The 18,227-nt window shown below is 34.3% G+C and overlaps 1 protein-coding gene and 1 long non-coding RNA gene across 2 annotated transcripts in view; one reads left to right on the top strand and one right to left on the bottom strand.

Annotated features, from left to right (window-relative positions):
* LOC133204132 (xylan 1,4-beta-xylosidase-like) overlaps positions 1-18,227 on the top strand; it is a 478,456-nt gene that overhangs the window by 95,532 nt on the left and 364,697 nt on the right. The gene's annotated exons all lie outside the window — the stretch shown is intronic.
* On the bottom strand, positions 16,148-17,096 carry LOC133204146 (uncharacterized). Its single transcript, XR_009723556.1, has 3 exons — positions 16,957-17,096; positions 16,622-16,741; positions 16,148-16,496 (listed from the first exon to the last, which is right to left on the bottom strand). It is a non-coding gene; the product is annotated as an uncharacterized LOC133204146 (long non-coding RNA).

The following is an 18,227-nucleotide window of genomic DNA, read 5'->3' on the forward strand; positions in this document are numbered from 1 at the left end:
TTTTTTAAAAATGCCTACATGTACCCCAAAATCAAATGTGTGTTCCCTATCTTAATAAAAAAAAATACAATATGTGGTAGAAATAATTCACTGGTAGTCCTAACAAATTTCTTCTTCTTTTTTTAATTTTCTCTCTGTCACGATTATTTTATGAACCTTTAATTCAGAAAGAAAGTTTTCACATTGGGATCACAGTTAATTAATCACATGAACTGCATAATGAATGTTAATAAGCTACATAGTTTAAAGGGAAAAAACTTATTTCACATCAAAAAGATGTGTGCTATTTTTAGAACTTGGATATATATTTACTTTGAAAAAATGCTTTGACAGCATTTTATCTAACAAAACTACTGCAACATGTTTTGCAAAAAGTATAACATTTGTACTCTCCTCTGTTCAGTTAATTTTCTTTGCTCTGATTGCATATCTAAAGCCGTGATGACGAAGCACCATGTTTGTTTACAATGGTCGATAACTCTAGTGTTACTGTTTAAAACATCGTCGGATACCCACGGGTGATCACGTCTTTTACTCGTGATAAGTAAAAGACGAGATCATCCGTGGGTATCCGACGATGCATCTTTACCAGAATTATCCTGTTATACATCAAAATCCTTAATTATCGTAATGAAATATAGTACGCAGTCTTTGATATGAATATTCGTCTGTTAAAAATAACATAGAATAAAATAGAGCATCTAAAGTATAACACAGATATGCTATTTCTCCCTTTTGTACCTTAAATGTAATGATTTAAAAGCTAAAAGACTTTTCTTAAGCTGTGCAGCTTACATCTAGACCTCTTAAACTTGAAAGTTTTGAAAAATTTTCCCAAGATCTATTAAAAGTGGGGTTTGGTATAGTTTGTTAGTAGACCTTTCAATTAACAAAAAACTTGACCTTTAATCGTCCCACTTCGTTTGATCCACAAAAAAATGATATTGAGCAAGCTGATATTAAACTTACAATATAGTACACGACCTTGTGACCTACATGTAGGAATTCATCTTAATTTGGAATTCTTTGGGAAAAAGCAAAATTGACAACATTATTTTGCAGAAATACATATAGATGGGGATTCTGTGTTTATAGTGTGAAGTTAACCTTAAAGAGTTGATTGATCAGTGTGAGATTTTAACATTGGTCTTTGAAATTCCCTTCAATATCAAAATAAAACGTTTCTGTTTAATTCTTCGAGAGAAACATCATCAAGCTGGAAATGATTGTATTCTGTTACTGCTACAGACGAAAAGTGGTCAGAGGAACACTATTTCTCAATTTCATTTTTTTTTCTCCATGCACAGTAAACGCCTACCCCAATTGTGAAAACAAGATAAAGAAATACAAGCATGTAATTTTATATACACCAATTTTATTTTAACAAAGACATTAAAAATTAATTAAATTGAAGAACTGGCAGTGTTAATTATTTCAGAGCACTTCCTAACTACATAATTTTTCTACATGACAACAAAACAAACCAACTGGACAGATACAATAGACACAGTAACTTCAAGACGATTAAATAACAAAAAATATATTTTTAAAATATCGAGCTCAATTATAAGCTTCACTTATTTTATTTTATTACATTTTAGCTATATTCTTCTGGTCTCGAAACTTAATTTACACCTTTTATATTATTCTTACCTGATTGTGAAATAAATAAAAATATGCAATGAATTTGCAATTTTTAAAAATTTAATTATACTAGTACATCATATGTGGTTAAAATAAAGGTTGAAAACATACTTTTGCAGCTTTCATAAACATATATAAATGTATCAAACAAATCATAAAACACCGTCTTAGAGACAGCCAGCGCTCTATGTTGCATTTTTTATGCATTATTTTACATGAAAAAAAAAATGTTAAAAAAATCGTTAAAAAAAAAAAAAAAAAAAAAAAAAAAAAAAAAAAAAAACACCATTTAGTAAAGAAAAAAGAACAAAAACTTAAAAATCATGGAACGTCATGGATAGATATGGGCGCTTTACAGTTGCTGATCTTGTGAAAGCACAGTTAAGCGGTAAAAGAAATTAAAACATTGACAAACGATATTATGCAACTGGAAGAATTGTTAGAAAAATAAATTTGAAGTGACAGAAAAAGGTTATAAGATATAAAATTATAAGATTGAGACTGTCATTAATGCAAACAGGTTCAAAAAAGAGAGACAATCCTTAAAGTATTAATACTGCAAAATATACAATTAACCTGAGACTGTGTTGATGGAAAGCTATATCTTAGAATGTCTAAAACAATACCTAGGGAGCGTCATTGTTATGAAACTTCACACTCTTCTAATCAAAGGATTTTGACATTTACAAATCAAGGAAAATACAGCAAAATTGACACTCACTGCCTTGGTCCTGAGACAAATTTGAACGAGGGAATAAAAAAAATTATTAATACTTGCTCTAAGTGAAAAAAATAAATAAACAAAATACACACACACACACACACACACACACACACACACACACACCCTCTCACACACACACACACACACACACAAATTTTCAGTTAAAAAATGATATGCTGATTAAAAAATGTTTTAAAAATTACAAGAACATGAAAATGCTAAATTGTTGAAAGACAAATGTACATTGGAATGTACTCAACAAATTACATATAAATTTGAGACTTCGTCTAATTAAATGATAACAAATCGATTTGGGTATTTTTGCTAACTCTGTCGATGTTGTTTTATACATGATGTGCTATTGAGTCCCCGTCTTTTGCACCTTTGGCACTTCTAATAACCCAATGAAGAGTGTACATTTCAAACAAACTGGTTAGATAAATAAAGCTTGCAACAAAGTTACTTTTGACCAATTGGTTTGACCGTCTTGCAGACGATTGAGGACTAGGGTTTTTCTGTGGCTTTTTTGCATTTGTTTCATTTTAGTGATGTTTGTTTTAATATTGAGTATATATTTCTTATCACTTGATGAGAGCAGCGTTTTGATTTCATCTTCACGTCATTTAGCACCCTCTTTCTAAAGGGGAGAATGATTTCGCTGTCCCCCAAGTTAAATATCTTCAAAGGAAGCTTGATATCAATGTCTGTCACAAGCAGGACTTTCTTTCTTCGCCATTTATCACGATTCTTACAACTACAAGGGAGATGGACTTTGACGGGTTTCTTCTTATAAAGAGCATCTGCGTCATTGTAGAAGTTTTTCATTGCTATCGCCTTTAACACCATTCTCGGGAATAGGTATTTTGTTGAGTTGTAACAAGTTATATCCTGGATTTTCATTATATAACCTAGAACCAAGGACAGAAAGAGATATACAACATTTTTCTGTTATAAATCACACCGTTAAAGTCATTCAACACTTTACTGACATGTTATATTTGGTATAAAATGCATGAATTCCTCACCATTTTTTCTGCAAATATCTAGTTTGCTGTCGTTGAGAGATTTTCTTATTTTCCAAGTAGTCCACTCTTGAGAGTTAACGCTACAAATACCGGATATATCATTACTACTTTGTGTCGAGGAGCTGGGGGCGTCTGATTGTTCACTGCAACTAAAATATATTGCACAATAAATTTAAATCAGAACGATCAAATCCAAATTAGATCTTTGACTGGCTAATGAATCTTGCCACTGCTACGAAAATATGTGAGCGGCCCAAACAGATAATTTCAGTTGAAATACATGAGAACTGACAGTATTACTGAAAGGGAACTGGGAAGGGGTGGAACTAGTTACCTCTCGGCATTGCTCTTCACCACTCCATGACAACATTTCTCATTTCTTGGATCATAATCCCTTTTTCCTGGGTGACAGCATTCTCTTCCAGTTTCCTTGGCGCCCTTGTGGACCTGATTATTGCAGCAAAGATCTGTCTGACTGTCATATCGCTGGTACCCACACAATATTGATGACCTCCTCGGCTGATTTTTGCAGGAGTAGAACTCTGAATTCCGAAGACAGCATTGATCGTGATCAGAGGCATTTTTCTTTATTATTTGGTCACCACTGCAGCATAGGTGTGACGTTGTTGAATAAACGTCTCTACCACAACATTTAGGGTCGTTCACATGCTTTATATTACGCACTATGTCTGAAAAAAGCATCCATTCTTGTGTATGGAAAATAATATTTGAATTATATTGACTACTGTAGATTCCTTAATTTACGCGAGTACTTTATATCGCGAAATGGCCATTAGACGTCAAATCGCGAGAACAATAATTCGCGAGTAGACTTTTGATCTAGAGATTTTACATGCATTTCAGCACCATAAAAACAAATGCGAGTAATTTTATTTCGCGAGTGGTGCTTCTCGCGAAATTGCGCGATAATTAATTTCCCGCGTATATTTGGGAATCTACAGTATGTTTTAGACAAACTTTGAAAAAATAAATAATGGAAAATATACTAGTACATAAATAAACATACCATGACAGCATGTTTGGTGTCTTTTCTCATATGAACCATTCCCACAACATTGAATTGTTCTATTTGGTGAGCCGTATACTTTGTTACGACAACAGATTTCATTGAGTGAATTGTAAAGACCTACAAGAAATTAACCAGCTCTCTAGTATACAAAGTGGTGAAAATCTAACTTTCTGTATGAAAAACGAACCTGTGCATGTGGCATAGATATTTCAACGATAATAAACGTGTCGTTTAATCTGAGGAGAGGCAAATTGATTAAATAACTCATCATAAACTATGTCTATACCATGTGATTCCACACATTCATGATCGCTTAATTATCGCTTTATCTTGATAGCTCACCTGTCCCACAACAGTACCCATTTGAGGACTGGACTTTGGTTATACCCGCCCATTTACAGCACTGTTCGCGCCTGTTATCAAACAAAGACTCCCCGCAGCAGCGGAAATGTCCATCAGAAGAGGACTTATTGTAGAGATTGGATCCGCCGCAGCAAATCTGTTTCCGTTTGTCGTACAGTATTTCATCACAGTAGGCATGAAATCGTGGAACAACTTGTTTTTTCTCGCAAGCTGATGTTGTCTTGTTGAAAGGGGTTGTGTCATTACAGCAACCCTTTTTTGTCGATATATACTGATCTCCACAGCAGTGAGTGTTCCTTTCTGAAGAGAAAAATATTTTGAAACTCCTTCTTATTTTGAATGATGTACAAGTAGGGACATACTAACAGATGAATACGTCCCTGGTACAAGAATGTTGTAATGTGGTATTCAGAAAACCACAGTGAAGGTCTCACTGAGGACTGTCACATGAAAGTGAAACTCTTTAAAAATATGAATAAAATATAGCAAACATATAAGATAATGTATAAAATGCACACTTACATGTAATATTTCTAAATGGGATAAACATGTTCACATATACACATATACATTCGGTTAATAGGCTGAGATTCGCCTTGATTGGATAGTTGTACTGACACTGTCGGTTGGGCAGAATATCTGGACTGAACTGGACTGAAGCCCCGGTGTCAGTCTAAGTATCCAGCCAAAGCCGAATCTCAGCTGAGATTTAAAATACAGTATAATAACAGAGAAACAAATGACCACAAAATTAATATTCTACTAGAAAAAATTTAAATATTTACGTACACAGAAAACTGAGTTATATTGTCAGGATCTATATACATATATACATACATACATATTACTATTGTAAACAGTTCATACTTGTCTGTTCTGGGCTCTGAATTTATATAGAAATAAATAAATATGTTCAGAGAGACAAAGTATAATAAGACCCGAAATTTATTACTGAGTTATTGCGTCCCAACAAAGTGGACCAAGAAACTATACTGGATGTTTTTCTTTGATGGTCAACTCCATCTGACGGAAACTCTTTATTAAGGCATCGTGTGATGCTATTTATACATTGATTCAGACAGACAAAGCGACATGATCCAGAAATTTATGTAGGTGTCTTCTTAATGTGAAAATCTGAAATTGTTACCGGAAAACTGTTTGAGGTATTAAAAATTGCGCTATGCACAAAGTATTGATCGACGGACGGACAATGCTATTACTATACTTTAGGGTTCTCGCATTTCTCCGGTGCCCTAGAAATAAACATCCAGGAAATATTCTCCACGTGCAAAACTTGAAGCCAAAAAAAAAAAGAAATAATAAAATTCAAATTTAATATAGTATTATATAGATGAGAAAGGAGTTGTTTATTTTCCTCTAATTATGGAGAAACAATATAACATGTATAAAGTATGACTTGTATTTCATTTCTTTTTTTTTTCAGTAAAACTAAGGAAAGTCATGGGAGATCCCCCAGGTCATGTTCAAGACAGTTGTATTTCATTTCATACAATTTTTAATCCTGATGACCTCGGAAATACAATCTCCGAAAACATGTAATGATCTTTGTTAATTTTGTACGCTTACATTTTCTTTTTTTTTTAATCGTTTATTAGGTCAGAATGTATTATATCCAAGCAACCAAGCAACATATTTTTTATAAATTAAAAAAAATAATAAATAAAGCTATTTGTAAACAATCCGAAAAATATATGTCCTTTGAAAAATTCATTTAGCTGGTCATGTTTGTATGACAGCGAAGTTTAAAGAAATGGAAGGCGTGTAGAAGAAAAACAAACTTACCGACTGTATTTACAGGGTAGGTCTTGTTTCCACAACATTTTTGTTCTAGTCCTGTATTTTCCCCAGTCTGGATGAATCTGTCAATGACATTACCGGAACCACAACAAATCTGGTCCGATTTTCTGTACAAGTTCACACCTAAATGGAGGTCGGGCATTATGTGTGAAACATTATTAATTATTATGCTTCCTGTCAGTTTGTCTCTATATATTTACATTTGCGAATGTTTTCTTTATATAACACTATTGCAAGCAACGTGTTTCTATATCCGTATAAACACGTTTTCCTCGCGTCATAAACGTTCGACGTAATTTCTCAGTGACGTCATAAAGGGTCGACGTGCAATCAATGGATCAAATACATGCTGTTGAGTTTGAAAAATAGAACATTTCACGCGTTAAGGATTGTAATCAGAAAAATATAAAATATGAATAAGCCAAAAATGTAAATACATGTATAAGTAATAATGTATCATTTTTAAACATCTATCGGGATATAAATACGGGTTGGTACGAGATCAAATCAAAAAGCCCCGAGGGGCTTTATGGAATTTGATCTCGTGACCAACCCGTATTTATATCCCGATAGATGTTTAAAAATGATACATTATTTCTTAAATAATCAATACCCAACTATTTTCGCATAGTGTTCTAAGGATTTATATAGCATAAGCATACTATGCCGAAATAGTGCACGGCTTCTTTTTCTGAAGAAAATCCGACAGCGCCCACGTCGGAGATCGAACTCGCGACCCCGTGATTGTCAGTCCGACGTGCTACCGATTTAGCCACTGACGCGGTTATCTAAAGCACTCTATTATAATATATATAAACTTACTTTCAAATATTTTACATATATAGATAAAAAACAAAATAATTTTTCTAAAATAGTTTCTTGCGAATTTTCCCCTTCACTCAACTAAAATTCTCTGAAACTATCATTACATTATGCCTAATGCATGGAACATTCAAAATTAAAGAAAAAAGATTATGACGTACATGTAGCACAATGTCTCATAATAAGGGTTGTACTAACATTAATGTAAGAGGTGATGAAACATTGGAAATGGAGAAAATATTGTCGTTTTATACAAAAGTCAGCATAATCAGCTCGTGCACCATGTGTCAAACCCTGACTACTATTTAGGCATAGTGCATGCAAAGTACAACACTGTTATATATATTTTTTTTCATATAAGTCTGCTGTATATTTAAATACAACTATAATGATCGCATGAATTATTCCACTATTTTAAAGAAAAAAAGTCCATTTAAATTCAATACATTTGAACATCACAATAGTTTGATTAAAACTCTTGTTGTAAATGTTTCTTCAGGGGTAAATTATTTATCTTTTCCTTTTATTATCAAAACAATAATTACATTGTGGCTTTCCAAGTCTCCGGTCTCAGTCTAGTTTTAAAAAAAGTATTCTCACCCCCACAACAGCCTCTTTCCTCTCCTTTGTTGTTGTAACGTTTATGGACAATATCCCCACAGCAAACCCCAGTTCGAGGGTCATAATCCAACGCACCTACTCTATTATTCACGACTATGAAACATCGCTCCATACTCGCTGAAAAAAATCATCCTCCAGTATATTTTATCTGATTCCATGAAGCCATCAGATCATGCATGTGACATATTTACACTTCGGTTTTTATTTATTTATTAATTTAATTTTTTTTGAGGGAGTAAATAAATATTGCATTTTCATTCAATAAATGGATGTACTTTAATTCCTTGTTTTTGTAACTGTAGAATAAAAATAGTGTAATTTCCTTTTTCGTTACAAATACTTTGGAAATTACATCCTTCCTTGTACGAAAACACACCTATATTAACGCTCCCCAAAAGGCAGAGCAAGCGTTGTAGTTCGATGAAGTTCATGCCTGCTACCTCTCTACTACATGCAAAATTACAAATTTTTCCATGCGAGTGACCTCTACGGTTATATAGAAAATCATTTTCTATATTTAGGTGGTGGAAATGTCCCTAAGCCTTTTCTTATTGTAATCATGTTTATTTCGTTACTCTTCAAAATAGTAGCTATAGTCTATGTGTTATATTTCCTTATTTTTGTTCTTCTCTATTTTTAATTTCTTTTTTTCCCAAGATTTCTATTTTTAAATTTGTGTCATATTAAACCTTGAAATTTTTAGATACTTGTTTATGAAGAATAAAAGTGTGCGGAATGCACAAGGCATTTGCTGCTCTACTTTTAGAGTTAGGAAAACCATAAAGTATTCGTCATCAAGTAATATGCTACAGATTCTTGTTTATATAAACAACAGTGTCAACATTTATGATTATAATGCTATTTACAGTATTTATAGTTCTGCTAATATAATATTTCTACCTCCCTTGTATTTCTATCATGCATATTGAGGTCAACGATTAAAAAAACTTATATATTTCGATCGACCGTCAAAACTGCCCTTACCCGCGATCATTTTTAGCCTGAACTTTAAATTTCGGTTCTATGAGAATACACAATGTCATAATAATTTAAAAGTTATGGTTTATCTATGCCCCCCCCCCCCCCCGACCCTTTTGTAGATTGAAAGTAGCAATGAATATCAACTCTGTCTCGTTGTCAGGTGTATAATGAAAACATCAAGAAAATTTTTAAATCTGTAATATTTTACAACGTTTATCAATGTGTTAGATAATTAAAAAAAAACTACCTTAAAAATTTGGATTCTCGTACATCATAAAAAATTATCAATGGCACAAGTGGTAAAAAGGTTAATTGTACTAATCGTTGAACAAAGATGTAAAACCTAACATTTACATTTCCCAATATTTTTCCTTAAGATTCTTTGCAAAATAAGAAAAAGTTCATGTTCTCATGAAGTACCGTGGGATGAGTAAGAATATTTCCAATGTGATGTGATTAAAGTCAAGAAATAGTGCAAACTTTTTTTTTCAAAAAATGATCGTTGTATGACAAAAATATGTGCCAAATCATCAAAAAAAAATAATGTAAGTATAACGCGCGACATGAAATTTGCTGGCGTGAAGCGTCGTAGTCCATATCTGCATGTCCTCATGAATTCTCAAAAATTAAATTCATCTCTTAAATATTCTCTGTAAGATCAAATATGAGGAAAAAAAAAGCATGTACCTCCACTTTTTTAATGTTTTTTTTTTTATATTTATTTAAAAATATTTTTTAAGTCATCGGTTCATCATATATTTAACAAATGAGAAAGGAAAGAACAGAAAGAAGGGAAAATAGAAAGTCTTGTACAAAAGGCTGAAAAAGAAACATTACTGTCTGACAAACCATTATTAACAACCCCAAACCTTAATAATCATTCTTAATAAAGTAGGAAAATTACCTTGTATATAAATTATAGTACATTTATAATGTGCTATAATTTAGTACGCAATTTCTTAAAGATGGCCTAAGGAGACCTTTTGTATTTTATTGAAAAACAGAAACATACGTTACAGTTTATCGATTATTTGAGAATCTTTAAATTCTTTTGGAGTAGAGAATATATTTTTTTTTTAATCTCCTTGATTACCTTGCTGAGTATTTCGAGGAGTGGGGGCATTCTCTGGTGGACTATGACTTGCTGAATCTGCTGTGTGTTTCCTGCTGTAATATTAGAAATAGTCCAGGCTGCCTCTTTTTTGATGTTGATTTTATGGTGTTTTAGGAGGTTGTGGAATGCAGGGAGAGCACCATGGTCCAGAATGCACTGCGTCTGGGTGTCATCTCCTGTCACGTTGTTTCCTATGGCCTTCAGGGCTGGCGTTATCACAGATACCTCATTGCTGTCTAACACTTCTACCAGTCTTGTTACAACATTTCACATACTTTCAAAAATTCTCCTAAATGTCTATTGAAACATAAAAAGATTGTTTTGGTATTTTGCATGTCTGTAAGTTTTTTGAAATATATTACTACTAGATATTTTAGGTGAAATATGAAGATAACGAACAGAATTCAATCTTGAAAGTCCAATGAAACGATACAAATTTGGAGCAGGGCAAACATGGACCTCAAAATTTAGAGGCGGGATCAGATGCCATGGAGGAGTGAGCATCCCCTGCCGCCCGGTCACACCCGCGGAAAAACGGAAAAATCCGTAGACAGTTCAGTGTATAAATAATGGCCTAACAATTAGTATGAAAAACGTCAGTCAGCATTTGACTCAATGATAGGTTGTATGTGCTGATAAGGTCATTGTATCGACTGTAAAACTTGCGAACAGATTTAAAACGAGACTGTTGATATCCTTGTTTCATCATCTTGTTTGTCAATATCTTGCCTCGTTTTAGAAATTGTTCATACGTAGTGCATGCTCTTGCGTATCGAATCAACTGAGAGATATAAACCCCATATGCAGGTGATAAGGGTATATTGCTACATTAGTAAGGGAAGTTGACGATTGAAAAGTTGAAATCATCACGTTTATCATAAAGCTTTGTTGTTAGGTTATCATTAACGTCTTTTTCTAGTAAAATATCTAAATATGAAACAGATGTGCCAGAATCTATGGTATCTTTTCACTGGGATATATTGAGTCGATGAATGAAAGTATACAACTGTTGATAATTGATAATACGTCGTCGATATATCGAAATGTCGAGCTGAGGGTCAAAGCAAGTGTTTTCTTCTTCTCATGTAGAAGTTTCTGAATAAATTCTGCTACATATGAATACAAAAATAGGTCTGCTAATAAGGGGGCCCATAAGAATTCCAATAGATTGTTGGAAGACCTGAACTCCAAAAACTACATTGTATTGTGTGTACAATCAGAGTGCTTCTTAAGAAAATAATTTTGTAAATGACCAGTGACAAGGTTAGTATATTTATGAGTTCCATTTTTATTGAAAAAAACAGCTATCTATGATGTCAAAAAGCCTGGACTTCAATTTATCGTGGGAAACGGTTGTATAAGGGGTTGAAAAGTCATACGTTTTGGTGCTATTGATTTTAGTAAAATTTTGTAATTTCAAATTTCCAAAAAGTTCTTTGAAGTTTATACGTATCCACATCTAATTTATACCACTTCTCGAATATACTGCTGTACAGTACTCCTGGAGTTTTTTCTTCATTATAGTAAATATTTTAGCGAGGAAAAAAGATAGAGCCTTGGTAGAACATTTACTGGAACCCGCTGTGTATCTTTGTTTGAAAGGATTTTTATGAAGTTTAGGAATCCAGTATAGGAATGGTAATTCAAATTCATTTTGATCGTAGGAATATTAAATATATCTAAAACGGACATATGATTTTGAAGAATTTCCTCCTTAGAAAGGCCGGTATGGAAGGTGTAAGTTGGATTTACATCTGTAGATTTAAAATTTAGTTCTCCTAAAATACAATTCAAATAATGAGCCTTACAAACAAAGATTATGTTGTTACCAGCTTTGTCAGCTGGGACAAGTACATACTCATCGTGTAATCTATCTAATTCCTTTTTCACTTCTAAATTAAAGACAGAAGGATAAATAGTTTTCATACAACCCTCAATCGCTTAATACGAGATTTCAACATCCATCTGATGTTCTTAATCCATTCTAACAAACTGTCAAGGTTTTCTTTTTCGTATTTGGCCCATCGCCTGGCGTAATCTTCCACATAATTCATAATATTTATAAAATTATGACGCCAGTCGAAAGAATGGAGTTCCCTAAATTTTGGCCCTTTTAAAATAAGGGATTTAAGGTCCTCCCTCATAATTAACTATGTTTACATCACCAGAAATGACGTGTCCTCTTCCTCCTGCAGACGACAAGTGTTCTTTGTAACACCATTTATTCATATCTTCTTTTTCTCTCCATGGTAGGCATGTCTAAGGGAATCGTGAAAATCAAAAAATACTGGCATCAATTTTATATACATCAATTTTATTAACAAGGAATTGATAAAAAAAAAATAATAATAATTAACAAACAGAAAAATTGGCAGTGTTAGTTACAAAATTATCAAAATGAAATCATACAGATGCACTGGAAAAAATACTAGTACAATGAACACAATGATTAAAAGACAAAAATACAAATCGTTCCTTGGATTTCCCTTACTATGATGTTCATCTAGTATTTGCTCTTTTCTATATATGACGAAAACATACAAAAACATTTATACCAAAGAAAATCTGCCAGTAATATCAAATTAGGAATAACTGCATCACATGACTCTAACATAAACTGCTTTTTTTTTTCTCATTTTGTGGAAAGAAATGTGTATTTATTCATACATTTCCCATTTTGATTCAAAAACTAATTATTACCAGAGATATAAATACATTTGTATCAAAAATCTGATGTCTGTCACCTGTCGACTAGTTGAGGTAGAGTCATCGTCACAAACCACGGCCAAAAAGAGCTCTAAGCGGACTCCGGACAGCGGATTGAGACGATGAGGTATAGCGGTCTGAGACAACTAGATATCTAGCGGCTAGGATAGCGGCTTCGATTTTTAACGCAGTTCTGAGGCTCGCAAACCGCTGACTTTCTCCTCTTCTTTACATCCTTTAGCGCCTTCTTTTTGTAGGGAAGAATGATATGGCTGTCCCCTAGGTGGAATGTTCTGTGAGGAACCTTCAAATCAATGTCGGTCACAAGAAGAATTCTCTTTTTTCTAAGTTTATAATGATTGTTACAGCTGCAAGGTAGATCGAGTTTGATGGTTTTTCTCTTAGCCAATGCATCTGTGGCGTTGTAGAAGTTCTGTTTTGCTGTCCCTGTTAATATCATCCTGGGCGATAATTCTTTGGTCCAGTTGAAACATTTGATATGATGGACTTTGACTACGTAACCTGAATAAAGACAGAAAAGATTAACAACACTGCTCTATCAAATCTATTAAACTTAGCAAACCAGACGCTCAATACTTTGCCGGCCTTGCAAGAAAAGCACAGGCCAGCGGATCTCTGAATTTTTCCCTTCGGATGAGAGGTGTCCACACGGCCAAGACCTCCCTCCTCCCCAACATCCCCCCAAAAATATTAATATTTTAACATTTTTGATTGACAAGAACAAAAAAAAACAAGCAAACATAGTGTCCTAGCATAATAAACCTATTTCATGAGGGTAAATTTCTTTTCTCTCTATCGTGATCGGGAGGCCCGGGTTCGATTCTCGTTCGCCGTGGCGTGTCCAACCTAAGACGTAAATATAGGTAGTGGCTAGTGACTGCTCCTTTGCCAATCGCCCGACACTACAAGTGAAAGTCACGGGTCTTTCGGATGAGACCTTAATAATCGAGGTCCCGTGTCACGGTAGGTGTTGGCACGATAAAGAACCCTCAGTGCTCAATGTCGAGTATAGGTCTAAATTTGAAGCCCTTCGCCGGCATATGGTGACGTCTCTATATGAGTGAAAAAACTGGAATGGGACGTTGAACAACATACAAACAATCAATCAATCAATCTTCTCTCTCTCTCTCTCTCTCTCTCTCTCTCTCTCTCTCTCTCTCTCTATATATATATATATATATATATATATATATATATATATATATATATATATATATATATATATATATATATATATATATGATTCTTGCTGTCAATGTAATAGAGGACTTGTTACTTGATTGGTGTCCAAAGTCATTATTCCCTTCCAATCCCGGCTGGATCTGCGTGAGATCATTTCTTTGTACAGCTAGGATCTCTCCTTAACATTTTTAACATTTTTTCAACGAATAATATAAATCTAGTTAGAATAAAGATGCACACTTTACAGGCACGTAGTATCGTTTTTGAAAATGGGCAGCCAGAGAGAGAGAAAAATCAACTTGTCTGGAAAAAAAACTATAGCAAGCAAAGAAAAAAATTGTAGGCTCCAATTTTTCTTTCATAACCAAATTCAGTTCATACATTACCATACTAGTATTACCCTGATTTGACTATACTGCAACAAAAATTAAGTGGGCGGCAACCAGCCTTTCAATCAAAATTTTCAATAGTAAATAGTAATGTTTGGAAAAAAGTGCCCCCTCCCCCCGATACTACGTGCCTGCATTATGTTTCTCGCCATTTCTCCTACAAATATCTAGACTGCCGATGTTCACAGATTTTCTCATATTCCAAGTAGTCCACTTTTGAGAGATAAAACTACAACTGCTACTTTTTGTGGAGGAGCTGGGGGTGTCCGACTGCTCACTGCAACTAAAATTAAATTCACTGTAAATTTATGACCAGAACGATGAAATCAAAATTAGATGTTGATCTCACGAATCATGCTACTGTTATAAAAAAAATGAATTACATGATTACTGACAGTATCTATCAAAACCCCAAAGAGTGCCAGGATAAATGAGAGAAAAGGGACGGGGTGGGGGAGGGGAGGTGAGGTTTTCACTACAAATGCTACTTTGTGTGGAGGAGCTGGGGGTGTCCGACTGCTCACTGCAACTAAGATTAAATTCACAGTAAATTTATGACCAGAACAATGAAATTAAAATTAGATGTTGATCTCACGAATCATGCTACTGTTACAAAAAAAATGAATTACATGATTACTGACAGTATTATCAAAACCCCAAAGAGTGCCAGGATAAATGAGAGAAAAGGGACGGGGTGGGGGAGGGGAGGTGAGGTTTTCACTACAAATGCTACTTTGTGTGGAGGAGCTGGGGGTGTCCGACTGCTCACTGCAACTAAGATTAAATTCACAGTAAATTTATGACCAGAACAATGAAATTAAAATTAGATGTTGATCTCACGAATTATGCTACTGTTACAAAAAAAATGAATTACATGATTACTGACAGTATTATCAAAACCCCAAAGAGTGCCAGGATAAATGAGAGAAAAGGGACGGGGTGGGGGAGGGGAGGTGAGGTTTTCACTACAAATGCTACTTTGTGTGGAGGAGCTGGGGGTGTCCGACTGCTCACTGCAACTAAGATTAAATTCACAGTAAATTTATGACCAGAACAATGAAATTAAAATTAGATGTTGATCTCACGAATCATGCTACTGTTACAAAAAAAATGAATTACATGATTACTGACAGTATTATCAAAACCCCAAAGAGTGCCAGGATAAATGAGAGAAAAGGGACGGGGTGGGGGAGGGGAGGTGAGGTTTTCACTACAAATGCTACTTTGTGTGGAGGAGCTGGGGGTGTCCGACTGCTCACTGCAACTAAGATTAAATTCACAGTAAATTTATGACCAGAACAATGAAATTAAAATTAGATGTTGATCTCACGAATCATGCTACTGTTACAAAAAAAATGAATTACATGATTACTGACAGTATTATCAAAACCCCAAAGAGTGCCAGGATAAATGAGAGAAAAGGGACGGGGTGGGGGAGGGGAGGTGAGGTTTTCACTACAAATGCTACTTTGTGTGGAGGAGCTGGGGGTGTCCGACTGCTCACTGCAACTAAGATTAAATTCACAGTAAATTTATGACCAGAACAATAAAATTAAAATTAGATGTTGATCTCACGAATCATGCTACTGTTACAAAAAAAATGAATTACATGATTACTGACAGTATTATCAAAACCCCAAAGAGTGCCAGGATAAATGAGAGAAAAGGGACGGGGTGGGGGAGGGGAGGGGAGCTAGTTACCTCTCAGCAATACTTTTCACCAAACCATGACAACATTTCTCATTTATTGGATCATAATCCCTTTTTCCTGGGTGACAGCATTCTCTTCCAGTTTCCTTGGCGCCCTTGTGGACCTGATTATTGCAGCAAAGATCTGTCTGACTGTTATACCGCTGGTACCCACAAATTATCGATGGTCTCCTTGGCTGATGTTTGCAGGAGTAGAACTCTGAATTCCGAAGACAGCATTGATCGTGGTCAGAAGCATTTTTCTTTATTATTTGGTCACCACTGCAGCATAAGTGTGACGTTGTTGAATATACGTCTTTACCACAACATTTAGGGTCGTTCACGTGTTTTATGTTATGCACTTTACCTGAAAAAAAAGCATCCATTTTTATACATGGAAGATAATAATAAAATTATATTGACTCCTTTTTTGATAACTTTAAAAAAAATATAATGGCCAATATATATACATGTACCTATTAGGAAACGTACCATGACAGCATGTTTGTTGTCTTTTGTCATATGAACCGTTCCCACAACATTGAATTGTTCCATTTGATGAGTCGTATACGTTGTTACAACAACAGATTTGACTGGAGGAATTGTAAACACCTACAAGAAATTAACCGGCTTCGGAGTTCTAATATACAAATATTAAGTTGTGAAAATCAAGCTTTTCGATCTGTACAAATGAAATTGTGCATCAATCATGGGTTTTTCTACGATAATGAACATTACATTTAATCTGAAGAGAAGCAAATCGATTAAAAAGTTTCATCATAAAATGTCTTTCTACCATTTTATGTCACATTATTTTGATAACTCACCTGTCCCACAACAGTGCCCATTTGAGGACTGGACTTCGGTTATACCTGCCAATTTACAGCACTGTTCCCGCCTGTTATCAAACAAAGACTCCCCGCAGCAACGGAAATGTCTGTCAAAAGAGGATTTGTTGTAGAGTTCGGATTCGTCGCAGCATATCTGTTTCCCTTTATCGTATAGTATTCCATTGCAAAAGTCATGGAACCGTGGAACAATTTGGTTTTTTTTCGCAAGCTGATATAGTCTTGTTGAAAGGAGTTATTTCATTACAGCAACCATTTTTTGTCGATATTAACTGATTTCCACAGCATTGAGTGTTCCTTTCTGAAGAAGAAAATATTTTGAAACACCTTCTTATTACATATAATAATTATGAATGAATTATGGACAAAATGTTAATACATTTGCACTGAATAGATTCGAGATACAAACAATCATACATATACAGATCGAGATGCAAACTTGAGAGATCAGTAATTCTCAACAAATCATTAAATTGTTACGAAAGACCCCTTTGGGGTCATCCCGTTACAGAATTAGCAACTGTTTTGATTTCGCAGGTACGTTAAGGCTTCCCGTAGAATATCACAGTGCACTCTGTGCCTTCACATCTCTGAACTACCAGAATATGACGTCATAATGGAATATGACGTCAAGTCACTGCAAACTTGAGGTGTTATGACGGGGAGAGTGTCATGTACTCTACACTTTATTTCAAACTGCATGTAACATGCTAGATAGCTATTGCAAAATTTACGGGTCGTTAAAGGTTTTTTAAGTCGTATATGTCCGAATAATTTAAAAATACACCGCTTACCTACCTTTGACTGAAACTCAGCATGTTCAAAATGCTTATGAAAAATATACTTTTGAAATGTACTCTGTTTTATACCCGTGGTTGGAGGTAGAATTTATTTTGTGTGTATAAAAGAGTCTGGCTCAGGTGATTAATGAGGATTAATCTGAGAATTTTTGTGGAAATCAGTAAGAAGAGGATGTTCTCTAACTGAATCTTGCTTGGGAAAAATGTGTGTTGGCTTTATTTTAATACAGATTACGATATTATGTGGAAAATACCCTCAAATTTGTAGGTAAGTTGAATATCTCAAGAAATATTTTGTATCTAAGTAATACTATGACTTTTCCCAAGCACATTTCCGATACACAAGGATACGATGAGTTTATTTATATAACAAAATGTTAATAATTATTGTGTTAATCAGCTGCGCCGAAGCGATTTATATGAAACACTTCAAAAAATTATAAATGACCG

Source organism: Saccostrea echinata, unplaced genomic scaffold, assembly GCF_033153115.1.
Source record: "Saccostrea echinata isolate AGI-Se365-2 ecotype Australia unplaced genomic scaffold, CSIRO_AGI_Sech_v1 ptg000052l, whole genome shotgun sequence".
Lineage (NCBI taxonomy): Eukaryota > Metazoa > Mollusca > Bivalvia > Ostreida > Ostreidae > Saccostrea > Saccostrea echinata.